Source organism: Malus sylvestris, chromosome 7, assembly GCF_916048215.2.
Source record: "Malus sylvestris chromosome 7, drMalSylv7.2, whole genome shotgun sequence".
In the NCBI taxonomy this organism is placed as follows: domain Eukaryota; kingdom Viridiplantae; phylum Streptophyta; class Magnoliopsida; order Rosales; family Rosaceae; genus Malus; species Malus sylvestris.
In genome coordinates, this window is record NC_062266.1 from 27728501 (window position 1) to 27742616 (window position 14116).

The window sequence follows — 14116 nt, forward strand, 5'->3', positions numbered from 1 at the left end:
CCAAGTCACTGAGTAGTCACGAACTTTTGAGTACCAAGGCGTAGTAGCATATGGTGGGAGTCCCCCAAGTCTCTAGTCGAGGGAGTTGACGAATGAGGTGTCTTGCTAATAGTCCGTGTCGTAAGTACCAAAACTTCATTCTTTTGTTTTCTAAGTGGTAGCCCCGGACTTTTTCTTCATAGATTTTGTTGATGAAGGTTGCTAGGCCCGAATAAGTGGAATTGCAGAAGGTGTAACCGTTGGTGCATTAACATCATAATGGAAGCATCACAATGATGGAAGCATCACAATGATGAAAGCATCATAATGATGAAAACACCATAATGATGAAACATCATAATGATGTTTCTTTGGTGGAATTGTTTTTCATTTCCCCTAACAACCGGAATTGTTTTTCAACATAACACCATCATCTGTAGGTCGAATCACAAAGTTGTCTTCATGAAAGTTGTTCGTTAATTCCTTAACTACAACATATCCAAATTGGAGAGCCATCGGAGCAGTACAACTCCAGAAATCCAGGTATGATGAGTGACTGTTTATCATTTGTCTGTCAACCCGTCAGATTTGTTGTGAGCTTTGAAACTCTATTTTCTCTTGCTCATATCAGCATGCTTTCTTCATTGAAGTTGCTCCTCAGCTTGTGAACTACAACATATCCAAATTTGAGATCCCTCAGAGCTGTATAACTCAAGAAACTCAGGTATGATGAATGACTGGTTATTATTTTTCTGTCAACCCGTCAGATTTGTTGTGAGCTTCGAAACTCCATTTTATCTTGTTCAGATCGGTATGCTTTCTTCATTGAAGTTGTTCCTCAGCTTGTGACCTACAACATATCCAAATTTGAGATCCCTCGGAGCTGTATAACTCAAGAAACTCAGGTATGATGAATGACTGGTTATTATTTTTCTGTCAACCCGTCAGATTTGTTGTGAGCTTCGAAACTCCATTTTCTCTTGTTCAGATCGGTATGCTTTCTTCATTGAAGTTGTTCCTCAGCTTGTGAACTACAACATACCCAAATTGGAGATCCCTCGGAGCAGTATAACTCCAGAAATCCAGGTATGATGAATGACTGGTTATTATTTTTCTGTCAACCCGTCAGATTTGTTGTGAGCTTCGAAACTCCATTTTCTATTGTTCAGATCGGCATGCTTTCTTCATTGAAGTTGTTCCTCATCGTCTCTTTCATAACATATCAAAAATTCAGAATGAACTAATGGTTAAATATTTCCAGATCTTCGAAACGTCACAGCAGCTTCGAAATCTACAAGAATCCGACTGTCATGTTTGGAGCTTCAACACTTTAATTTCCGTCGCGCAAACAGAAATGGTTCCTTCTTGAAAGTTGTTCATATGCTCAAGAACTATAGGGTGTCCAAAATTCAGCTCCATTGGAGAAGAGCAGAGGTTGCAGAAATTTGATAGATGAAAGGAGGCGGAAGAGGGAGAGAGAGAAAAAGTCTCTTGGGTTGGATTTCTATTTTGGGGCAGATTCCAATTTTTGTAGCACCTTCATTATTGATGAATTGCTTGTACTTTTGTCCATTATGAAACTTGGGACTTTGGCTTGTTGTTGGATCTATTATAATATGTTTGGGAACATATATAAGTGAATAAATAAGAAGGAAAATTTTGGGCCCTTGTGGGTGTAAAACAAAAAATGTTTATGTTTACCCAAGTGTTTTTGTACAAGTTCAAGGGCATCTTGGGTTTTGTGAACAAAATTTGTTTATTTGGAGCAAGGTTTTGTGTTGAAGCTTTGTAGGTGAAGCTTTGGTGTTGAAGCTTTGGTGTTGAAGCTTTGTGAGTGAAGCTTTGGAGGTGAAGCTTTTCGGGTGAAGCTTGTTGGGTGAAGCTTTTTAGGTGAAGCTTTGTGGGTGAAGCTTTTTAGGTGAAGCTTTTCGGGTGAAGCTTTTTGGGTGAAGCTTTTTAGGTGAAGCTTTTCGGGTGAAGCTTTTTGGGTGAAGCTTTTTTAGGTGAAGCTTTGATGGTGAAGCTTTTTGGGTGAAGCTTTTTAGGTGAAGCTGTTTGGGTGAAGCTTTTTAGGTGAAGCTTTGATGGTGAAGCTTTTTGGGTGAAGCTTTTTAGGTGAAGCTTTGTGGGTGAAGCTTTGGAGGTGAAGCTTTTCGGGTGAAGCTTTTTGGATGAAGTTGTTTTTTTTTTTTTTTTTTTTTTTTGGCGCTTGACACGGTCTTCATTTGCTTGTTTTGTAGTGACTGTGGAAGACAGATTGCTTTCTGATTGAGAAGGGTTCCGGCATCGCTTGCTATGAATGTAAAAGAGTGAGAGCTGAGTTGGCTAAATTACCTCTTTATTGAATTCATTGCCAAATGGCCTTCATTACATAGGATGCCGAACGGCTATAGCTCAACACTTGTACATCGTGAGTCTATTTGTAGTAGTACTTCAAGTGATCAGCGTTCCATGGATGGCCAAGGGTCTTGCCATCGGAGCTTCTAAGTGTGTAAGAGCCAGGGCGACTGATGCCAATGACTTCATACGGTCCATCCCAGTTTGGACTAAGTGTGCCTTCACTCGGGACTCTGTCGCAGAGTAATCTTTTCTTTAAGACCCAGTCTCCTATTTTGAAAGAACGAGGCTTGACCCTAGAGTCATAATAGTTGGAGATGCGCTGCTTGTAGGCGACATTCCTCAAGTGAGCTTGGTTTCTGTGTTCCTCGACTAAATCCAAGTTGAGGGTGAGTTGTTTGTCATTTTCACTTTGAATGTAGTTCTGGACTCGGAATGTTGCTTGCTCGAGCTCAACAGGGACAACCGCCTCTGTGCCAAAGGCAAGTGAGAATGGAGTTTCTCCTGTTGAAGTCCGATATGAAGTGCGATATGACCAAAGAACTTGGGGTACAAATTCTGGCCAACAGCCTTTAGCTTTGTCCAAGCTGGTTTTCAAAGTGCGCTTGATTATTTTGTTGATGGCCTCAACTTGTCCATTAGACTGGGGATGAGCTGGAGAGGCAAAGCATAAGTTGATGTTGAACTTAGAGCAGAACAACCTGAACTTCTTGTTGTCAAACTGTCGCCCATTGTCAGTAACTATCGCATTGGGAATGCCGAATCTACAAAGGATGTTCTTCCACACGAAGTCTTCTATCTTTGCCTCAGTAATGGTTGCCAAGGGTTCTACTTCGGCCAACTTTGTGAAGTAGTCCACTGCAACGACTGCGTAACAGACTTTGCCCTTCCCTGCCGGCATTGGGCCGATCAAATCAAGTCCCCACTGGGCGAAGGGCCAAGGGCTGATCATAGGAGTAAGAGGCTCTGGAGGGGAATGAGGAATAGCCGCATATCGTTGACATTTGTCACATGAGCGGGATACTTTGATGGCATCCTGGTGGAGTGTTGGCCAGTAATATCCTTGGCGAAAAGTCTTGTGTGCTAGGGACCGAGATCCAGCATGATCTCCACAGACTCCCTCATGTATTTCCCGAAGGACGATTTCCGCCTCGGCAGGCGTAAGACACCTTAAGTATGGCAGGCTAAAACCTCGCTTATAGAGTTGATCATTGATGATCAGGTAGCGGGTAGACTTGTATCGAATTTGCTTAGCCTGGACTTTATCATTTGGGAGGGTGCCATGAGCAAGGAAATTATAGATCGGGGTGATCCAACTATCCCCCCGTTGTAAGTTGCATACTTCTGCGGCCATGGTGCTTGGTGTTGCCAACAGTTCGACATGAATTTTTCTTCCAATCTTGTCTTCCACAGCTGAGGCGAGGCGAGCCAGGGCGTCTGCATGACTGTTTGCCGCTCGAGGAACTTGGGTGATCTGGTAGTGGAAGTGCTTGAGCAAAAGTTGTGTTTGCGCAAGATATGCTGCCATGGAGCTGTCCTTAGCATCAAAGTTGTTGGTAACCTGGTTGACCACTAATTGGGAGTCACTGAAAATATCAATTTGTTTAACCCCGAGGTGTTTGGCCAAACGTAATCCTGCTAGAAGGGCTTCATACTCGGCCTCATTGTTTGATGCCTTGAATTTGAAACGAAGAGCATACTCCATTGCTACTTTGTCGGGCGTAGTCAAGACTAGTCCCGCTCCACAGCCCTGTTGGTTGGATGAGCCATCAACATACAGACTCCATGCTGAGGTCGTTGATTCTACTTTCTGAGCTTCCGATGGTAATGAAGCTACTGCTTCAGGTGTAGAAGCAATGTCAACAGGATATGTGAAGTCGGCGATGAAATCTGCTACTGCTTGGCCCTTCTCAGCTGGCTTTGGTTGGTAGGAGATGTCAAACTCACCCAACGCTATTGCCCATTTGATCATTCGCCCTGAAGTGTCAGGACTTTGGAGTATCTGTCGAAGAGGATAATTGGTAAGCACGATGATGGAGTGCGCTTGGAAGTAAGGGCGGAGTTTTCGAGCAGACATGACCAATGCCAGAGCCAATTTCTCAATGTTAGAGTACCGTGTCTCCGCATCTTGTAAGGCTTTGCTAGCGTAGTAGACAGGTCGCTCAATATTCCCATCCTTTCGAATGAGAACGGAACTTACGGCTGAAGCTGATACCGATAGGTAGATAATGAGAATGTCTCCTACCTCGGGCTTGGAGAGTAGATGGGCTTTACTCATGTACTCCTTGAGGTTTTTGAATGCCTCGGCACATTCATCAGTCCATGTAATGTACTTCCTACTTCCCTTAAGTGCTTTAAAAAAGGGAGCACATTTGTCTGTGGCCTTAGAAATGAACCTGGTTAAGGCTGCCACCTTGCCAGTAAGGCTCTGGATGTCCTTTGAAGTTACCGGTTCCTTCATGTCGAGGATTGCTTTGATCTTCTCGGGATTAGCTTCAATGCCTCGTTGGCTAATCATGAAACCTAAGAATTTGCCAGAGCCTACGCCGAAGGCACATTTGTTGGGGTTTAACCTCATTCGATACCTCTTCAAAATAGTGAAAGTTTCATATAGGTTGGTGATGTGTTGGTCAGCATGTTTGCTCTTGACTAACATATCATCAACGTAAACTTCCATGCTCTTCCCAATCTGCTCGGCGAACATTGAGTTGACTAGTCTCTGATAAGTCGCTCCTGCATTCTTTAGGCCGAAAGGCATGACTTTGTAGCAGTATAGTCCTCTGTCGGTAGTGAAGGCTGTGTGTTCTTGATCCGAAGGGTTCATGAGGATTTGGTTGTATCCTGAGTAAGCATCCATGAAGCTCAGGAGTTCACACCCGGCCGTAGAGTCTATAAGTCTGTCAATAAGAGGAAGAGGGAAGCTATCTTTCGGACACCCTTTGTTTAGGTCGGTGTAGTCAACACACATTCTCCACAAGACCTTTTGAAGCAAAAGACTTTCTTTGGTCGGATTTTTCTTAACAAGGACCACATTTGCTACCCATGTCGGGTAATTGACTTCGCGGACAAAGCCTATGCCTTTGAGTTTTTCAACTTCTGCTTTCATTGCCTCGTATCGTTCAGCGTCATAAGATCTTCGCTTCTGTCTCACCGGCTTGATCTTGGGGTCAATACTCAAACGATGACAGATGACATCGGGAGAGATGCCTGGCATGTCCTCGTATGACCAGGCGAAGACTTCAGTGTTCTCTTTCAAAAAAGATATCAATGCTAACCGAAGGGGTGGTGACAATGTGGTGCCAATCTTCACCATGCGATCTGGATAATCTCTTGAGATAGGTACCTTCTCCAACTCTTCAGCAGGTTGGGCTTGCTGGGTGAAAGAGTCATCTCGAGGATCATCAGGTTGATTGTTGCTATCAGGAAGATCCAAGTTCGCTTCATCTAGGCTGGTCTTTGTGACTTGGTCATGTACAGACAGGGTTTCCTTGGGTCCGGGCAAGTGTTGTTGCTTAACTGAAGTGTTGTAACATGATCGTGCACTAAGCTGATCTCCTCTGATGTAGCCGTTGCCATGGGGGGTTGGAAATTTCATCAACAGCATATGCGTGGATACCATAGCCTTGAGATCATTGATGCCTGTGCGCCCAAAGATGACATTGTATGCCGTTGGGCAGTCAACCACTAGGAAGTTAGTGGTAATGGTAGCCGTGTAAGGGCCTGTACCAATAGTAAAGGGTAAATGTATGCTCCCTAAGGGTTGCACGATATCACCGGAGAAGCTTATCAGAGGAGAAATCGAGCGATCGAGCAAGTGTTCAGCTACACTGAGTGCCCTGAAAGCTTCGGCAAACATGATATTGATCGAAGCCCCTGTGTCTACGAGGATTCGTCGAACATCAAAGTTGGCTATGTGAGCCTCCACGATCAATGGGTCGTTATGAGGGTAGATGATGCCTCTTTCTTCCTCAGGGTAGAAACATATCGGATCCCAGTTAGGCTTTTGATACTTCCCTCCCCTGATGTCTTCCACGTGAAACACTTGGTGACCAGGCCTCAGAATTCGTTCACTGTTTTTCATGGCCCTATTGGAAGATTCAGATATGGGTGTGCCGCCGCTTATGGAATATATGACATTCACCTGGCGTTGGTTACGGTTATCCCTTTGAGGGTGAAGGAGGAATTGATCAATTTTTCCTTCTCGTGCCAAAGCTTCAATACGATCACGGAGGATGATACATTTCTCGCTATCATGGCCGTTATGCTCATGGTAGCAACAAAACATGCCCGCGTTATTCGGGGGCGTGTAATCTGGGTGCCTCGGCTTTGGCTTTGGTATCAGGTGAGCTATGCTGGGGTAAATGGCCGCGCATGTGGCATTCAAGGGCGTGTATGTCTCATACCTTGGGGTAGGGGGTATCTTGACGCGGGTTTGACCCACTGCATTGACTGCCTGGGGGCGAGCGTTATTGTGGCGATACCCTTGGTTATCGGGATAGTGTCCCTTACTCTTTTTACTGAAATGAGAGTGGTGAGGATGGAAATCCTTCCTCTTGCCTTGAAATTGATATGTCTGTTGATTCGGCGAAGCATTATGCAAGGCATGGGGAGGTGCCACTGCTGTTTGGAAAGTCGAGGTCTTCTCATTTAGGTGAGTCTGGCTTCCACCTCCCACTTGTTGATAAAGGATGGTTGTAGGGGGTTTCTCCTGATATGTCTTTGCCTCGGCGGAGGCATGGTTATAAGCCTGCGCCATCACCTCAGAGTAAGTCTTCCAAGTATTGGCATTGATCATGTATTTAAAGAAACAATCACGTAGGCCTGCCGTGAAGGCTTTGAGGGCAGTCTTGTCGTCTGCCTCGGCACACCGGGAGTATTCATGGCTGAAGCGGCCAGCATACATACGTAATGACTCGTCTGGCTTCTGGCGGATAGTGTACAGGTCATCTGCAGAGTGCAAGCGATCGGTTTGGAAAATGTGTTGGGAAACAAATAGTTTCCTCAATTCCTCAAATGAGTCTACCGTCTCAGGTGTAAGACGACAATACCAATTTAGAGCTCCGCCAGAGAGGGTGGAGGGGAAGAGAAGACATCGCTCTTCGTCGGTGTGCATCCGGTATGCCATGGTGGACTCAAAGAGGTTAAGGTGCTCAATCGGGTCCTCTTTTCCAATATAAAGTTGCAAGCCAAGCTTTTGCTTTGTCTTTGCTTGAAGGGGGGTGTTGAGGATCCTCCTTGTAAGAGGGCCAGGCCTGGGTTGGTTCCAGTCAGGTATTTCAGCCTGACGTTCAGCCTTCAACTTGTTTACTTCCTCAATAAGTTGTAGGACAAGGGGGTCCTGAGCGGAGTTATGTGCCACTGGAGCTTTCTTTCGTAAATCTCCATCTCCTCTTGGAATTAGGAAGGTTTGATCAAGGGCATGTGATTTTTCCCTGGACTCGTTGTACTGGCTTCCAGGGTATGTCTGTCGGAACACCTCTGAGTCCCCTGTACCCTCATGTCTCTCTAGGACTTGTTGCCCCTTCCCCAAATTGGTGGCCGGCTCGGGCCGTGGCAGGGGACCGAGTCTCTCAGAAATCCTTGGGTCATTGATCTTTGAGCTTATATGGATGGAATTCTCTCGACGTTGCTTCAGGAAATCCCGACAATCGCGAAAGACGGCTTTCGATCCTTCTGCCCCTTCAGCAAAGAGGTGTCTCCCTCCACTTCTCATGGTTCGGGTCGAAGCAACTGGGTTAAGAGAAGCCTCATGTTGATTATCAAGTCGAGGGGTAATCTGTTCCCTATCAGGGATATCTATGTCGAATGCATGTGACCCTCCATGTTGGAGGGCACCCAGTTGATGGTTGACTTCCACGGGGGCAACAAGCTCGCGTGTCTGAGCTTGCCTAGCTTCGTGGAGTGTCTCGAAGAGCTTCTCATATTGCTCCTGGAGGACCTCATTCCTCATTGCTATCTTGTTGTTCTGAGCTTCCAACTCATCGACTTTAGCTTGAAGAAGAACTCGTTTTCCTTCCTTCTTTCGTTGTTTCGCACTATGTGCAAGGGGGGTGTCATTCTGTGTGCTGTGGCTTCCTTCGCTTCCCATGTTGGAGAGGGATGCCTGATCAAAAGAAAGTGTACGAATGATAGAAACCAGCTTGACACAGCTGAAGAGAGTAGGAATAAGTGTCGTTTCCCACAGACGGCGCCAAATGTTGATGCACAAAATCAGCGAGGACTTTGGTACAACAGAAAGTGTCAGGTTTTGTGACCTTCGCTTGGTTGCTTCGGTCACTAGTGAGGATAAGTACGTAAATGAACAGAGACAGAGAAGCAAACACAGGATGTACGTGGTTCACCCAGATTGGCTACGTCCACGGAGTAGAGGAGTTCTTATTAGTAATGAAGGGCTTACACAAGTACAAAGGATCAAGCTCTCAATTTAGTGAGTTCTTGTGAATGATTTAACACAAATGGCATTAGGCAATATTGTGGGGGAATGACCCCTATTTATAGAAAAACTTGTAGCTTTGTCACATTGACATGTGTCATGTTATGATTGGTTCTTGATGTTGACACGTGCTGCGCTCTGATTGGCTTCTAATCTTGACACGTGTCGAGTAGTGATTGGCCTCCTGGTCGGAGGGGAACTCTTCTGGGTCCTTGACAGTATAGCGTTGGCCGGTGCTCGGTAGTTTCGGGATTGGTCAAGTATGGTACAAACACAACTGATATGATATCTGGCATTGATATATTTTAGTTGGATTACGTATGGCATTTCATTGAGATACTTTGGCATGGTATATTTCTATGGATTTTCATCCTGAGCATGATTTTTATATAGCATATATTATATTTATGGGAATCTATACAGGTTTTACGGCGAGGGTTAGAATTTTTGAGAAATGAAATGATTTTGAAAAGCTTTGTTTTTGCCCACTCACACTTTCTGTTTTGCGCCCCTCCAGGTTTTAGGTAGAAGTGCTTTGGTGGCTCACGGGGATTTCGACGGTGGTTCTGACAGAACATCATAAACGTAGGATCACCCTTGGGTGTTGTATAATTAGTACTTGTCCAGTCAGACTATACTTAGGCTATTTATACTCTGATGGTGTATCTCGCACTTGCACCTTATCGTAATTAGTACTGCTAGTAGTTGGATTTTTTTATTTACTCATATTTCTCTATATCAATTTTTGCTTCCATACTATGCATATGGTTACGTCACTCTCACGTGACGGTCAGCATGCCCTGATTTAGGTCGAGGTGTGTTATTAACGATAAAGACAAAATAAAAGGTAAAGTAAATAGTACCGAAATTGACTTTTTAATGTAAAAATATGATTTTTTGTTAAAGTGAATTGTATCGGAAGCTTTTCGTTAAAGTTCTTTATTTTAAATTAGAGAAATAAATGAATTGAACTCAAATGCAAAGTACGGACATATTAAGTTTTGCATCTTGGATTTAGTATGTGAAAGGAACCCAAAAATGCATCTGTCTTTGGCAATAAAGATGTTGGGGACTCTCAGATTTTTGTGGATCCCATAATATGACATAAATGGTGTCAAATTCACAAATTTTTAGGGTTCGTTGTCTCACACTATATAATTTTCTACATTAGAAGAATTCATAAGCGTAGACACAAACCATACATATGCACATGAATCTTGTTTCTTTGTTTACATTTTCTGCATTATTTACAAATTATCATCAAAATTTATTATAATAAAATCTCCATTTTTCTTGATGTGTTATATCAATTGGCCAAATAAATGTGCTGATCTCCTTTCATGCAAATTCGAATTGAATACCGTCATCTAAAAATTCACTTTTCTGCCAAATAACTTAACTTTTAGGAAAGGTGTGCCTCTTATTTGATCTACATTGTTTTTTTTTTTTTTTAATTTATTATATTAGGAGAGTTCGATATTATTCTAACAATTTTAAAAAGAAAGAGTTTTAAATTCAAAACTCATGGATAAAAACTAACATCTTATCCACTAAGACCATCTTCAATAGTTAGGCTAAAAACCAAATATTTAGCCGGAATTATTAAAGAATGAACTTAGATTATTTTTTTTGTTAAATTAATTTTTTTTAAAATAAATATGTAGATTATCGTAAATTAATTTTATGAACATTTTAATCTAAAAAAATTTGAATTCTAATAAATATTGAAAATTTTAAATTCTGATTTCTAGACTAAATTTTGAGAGGAATCTAGCCTTGGTTCAGCATTTAGCCCGAATTTTTCCCATGGGTTGGATTGGATTTGGGGGGGGAATTTTGAGGAAGGTAATTTGATTTTTAGCCCAAGTTTTTAGCTTTGTCTACAAAGATCTTATTTTCCCCAAACCCTAGAAATTCACAGTTTACTGTGACAAGCTGAGATTTGCCGCATTTAAGTTCCCTTCCTCTCCTCTGTTTCACTGACCTAAACAAGTCCATGACGTGTGCTTTGGGAACCCACCACATCACAATAACATTATCTTCCTAATAAACAGCCAAAATATATTATTAAAAAGCAACAAAAAAAAAACTTCCCAAAATTGTAACTTTAGCAATAACATTTTCCCCAATTTTATAATTTCTATTAATTAATAAAATATTTATTATCAACTAAAATTTTATAAAATTACACAGTTTAACTCTCTAATTAAAAGAGAATAAAAATAAGAAATATGAGGTAGAAATGTAATTTCACACAACCAAATTTTACTTTTTTTAAAAAAAAACCTCATCTGTATATAATCCTAACATATCTATAATTAAAAAAATAAAAAAATAAAAACTTCCTAATCTCACATTTCCTATCACTCTTTTCCTACCTCTTTCTATTTTAAAAACAAAAATTTAAATTTAAATTTAAATTTTTTTCACATAATTTGTATGTGCTCATATACTAGTTTGCATTAAGAAAATCAATTATGGTGGACCTCTCGAGGCACAGAAGGCCCCAGGTGATGCCCACTGCCATACTCGTCTGCAACCTCCTCATTTTTTTCTCCTCCACCTCCTTATAAATACGAATCTCACTCACCATTCCTTCCCAAATTTATTCACAAAACCCACTGATTTTTCACTTGTGATATACTTTTTCTCTCTTTCTCTAAAAACCCAAGTGATCAAAATCACAAAAGATACCAGCTTTATAGAGAAATGGCTTCTGTTTCTGTACCTGCTGCTGGCGGCAGTGCTGCTACTGCAAGCTCTTCTCATCACCATCCGCCTCCCTTTTACTTCGACGAGAAGTGGAAGCTGTCGAAGAAAGAAGGGTCGTCGAGATCGAGCCGCTCATCGTCTTCTATTCATCTGATGAAGAATTCATCGCGGTCGAATCGACGGTGCTCGTTTTCCAGAAAGTGTGCGAGGTTGGTGAAGGAGCAGAGAGCTCGGTTCTACATCATGAGGCGCTGCGTCACCATGCTCATCTGCTGGCACGATTACAGCGATTCATAAGCAGAGGAGGGAGAAAGAGGAGGTCTAGAGAGAGAAAGTCGCAAGCTTTTGCCTGTGTTTTTGTTAGATCTTTCTGGGTTTTGTTTGCTGCAGAAAACCCAGTTCAGTGTCAGCTTTTTTTCTTGAGGAACGAGCAGGAGGAGAAAGATTTATACTTGTACATAAATTTTTGCTCTGTTTTTGCTTTTATTGATTAGAATTTAGATTTTTTTTTCTTTTTTTTGGCCTCTGAATCTGAAAGCAAAGAAGATGAGATATATTTCAATGAAAATAGAGCTTTTGAGGTCTAATTCTAATTTCTTAGTCTTCCCTTATTTTCCTTTTGATTTTCTTGCTATTTATGGTAAAGTTCTTGCTTTTTCTGGGTTTGGGCTAATCAGTTGATCTTGAATTTTGAGTTTGAAGTGATGGGGTTAGGGTTGAAATATTTTATTTAGCATAATGAGAGGGGGAGATTCTTTTTTTCGGTAATTCAACTGTGTTGTAGGCTTTGTAGCTGATGCAATTGTGGATCTGGTGAGCTAGGCTGACACAAGTAGGATTAATTTTTCCTTGAATTTGTATTTTCTTAATTGTTAATGTGAATCATGGATGTTAGAGATCAATATAAAAATGGGAAATTCTCAGTAGAAGATGGACCAACATGCGAGAGAGAGAAGATAGACAGGGTACAACAACTCATGGAAGACGGTGATTTTCACACTTCTGTTTTCTTTTCGTTCGGTTGTTTTTTGCTCTTGATTTACATGTTTATAAGGGTACTGTTTGGTACGTGAGACAAGACGAAACGGAATAGGATGAGACATTTTGGTGTGTCTAAAACAGATGGAATGCGCTGTTTCACAAGATGAATTTTAGGTGAATTTTCATTCCGCCTCATCTCTTGGAACGACTCGTTCCACATTCATGGAACACAAATTATAACTTTTCCGTCTCCTTCTTCCTCCTTGTTTTCATCTAAGGGCATCTTTACTCCCTCTTCGTTTCATCATGTCCCGTCTCATTCTGTTTTGTCTCGTCCCGTCTACATACCAAACGATATCAAACAAATAATTGAAATTCTAAACCACGGAAAGAAGATTCTGAACTGGAATGTAAGAGGAAATTTTGAATTTTTTCTCATATTACAATATGATGGTAAATTGTAAACTACTATAATTTGCAGACACAAAGTCTCTCAAGCTCGAACGTCAAGCAAAATTTTGAATTTAGATATAAGAGGACGACACACTAACATAACCAGTACACTTTCTATATCAGAATGCACAAAAGATGCCCTATTTTTCTTGCACTCCAATTTAAATGTCGTACGAAATGTGGTAAAAAAAAAGTTGTGTGCAACCAAAGCATGGTGCAATCAGCCTGTCACTTCTACCTCCCATGCTTCTGTAAGTAAAATGACCCATTTGTCCCTAGATATTTTAGATGTTTGACCGGTAGAGGACTACTTTGACCACTTATCTAGTATGGCTGGACAGGGGCAGTCTCGGAACCTTCTCCTGGCTTCATCGTTTGTATATATATATGTATATTGCTATTCAGATTCTCAAACTGCACTTCTAAACATGTGAGGGAGTCTGATTACTATGCATGTGCGTGGGCATTTTCGTCAATTCAGAAGTTGACAGCTGGCTTTGTTCCTGGTTTATTTCGTTTCAGTGGTGGTAATGATGTCGTCATGGATCGGACCGTTCGTTAAAATGGGAAGGGGAAGCTACAGTTAAATACCTGGCTTTGAGTTTGACAGAATTTTTCTAACACGTTGTGTGTTTTGTGCATTAAGATTTTTAGGTGTTAAATCCGTAGTCAATGATTTAATTGCAAAAATTTAACAGCTAAAACTCCTAAAGTATAAGTTATACTGGGTGCAATATTTAGTGACCATGCCTTTGATACGGAAGTAATTCACACAAACAAGCATTAATAATAATCCCCACACACAACACAAGCACAAGCATCACTTGTACAAATCTGTTACAAAGACAAAATATATAAAAGTCATATACTAGAGTACACGTAATGTCACTGTCAGAAAGCGAGACCACATCAAACTACTACTGAAAAACAAGATCACATCAAATTATCGTTAACAAGCAAATCTACATCACATAATCAGTCACAAGCGTGGTCAAATCGAACTATCACTCATAAGTAGAGCCAAATTTTTCTAATCAAGCAGGAAACTTGAATTAGAAAAAAGCACGAATATTGTTTCTCTTGTGTTCCTATACACATCGTTTGAAAAGCAAAGATGTTTACGTTATATTTTGAGGTAGGGTTTTGTAAAATAGTAAACCTAATCATAACTCATGCATTACCATTTCCCACGCTTCTTTCCATCTGCTTTTTTGCTATTTC

The 14116-nt window shown here is 41.4% G+C and overlaps 1 long non-coding RNA gene across 1 annotated transcript; it reads left to right on the forward strand.

Annotated features, from left to right (window-relative positions):
* The first annotated feature begins 383 nt into the window (after positions 1 to 383).
* Positions 384 to 1698, forward strand: LOC126629673 (uncharacterized). Its single transcript, XR_007625827.1, has 2 exons — positions 384 to 884; positions 1241 to 1698. It is a non-coding gene; the product is annotated as an uncharacterized LOC126629673 (long non-coding RNA).
* The last annotated feature ends 12418 nt before the right edge of the window (positions 1699 to 14116 follow it).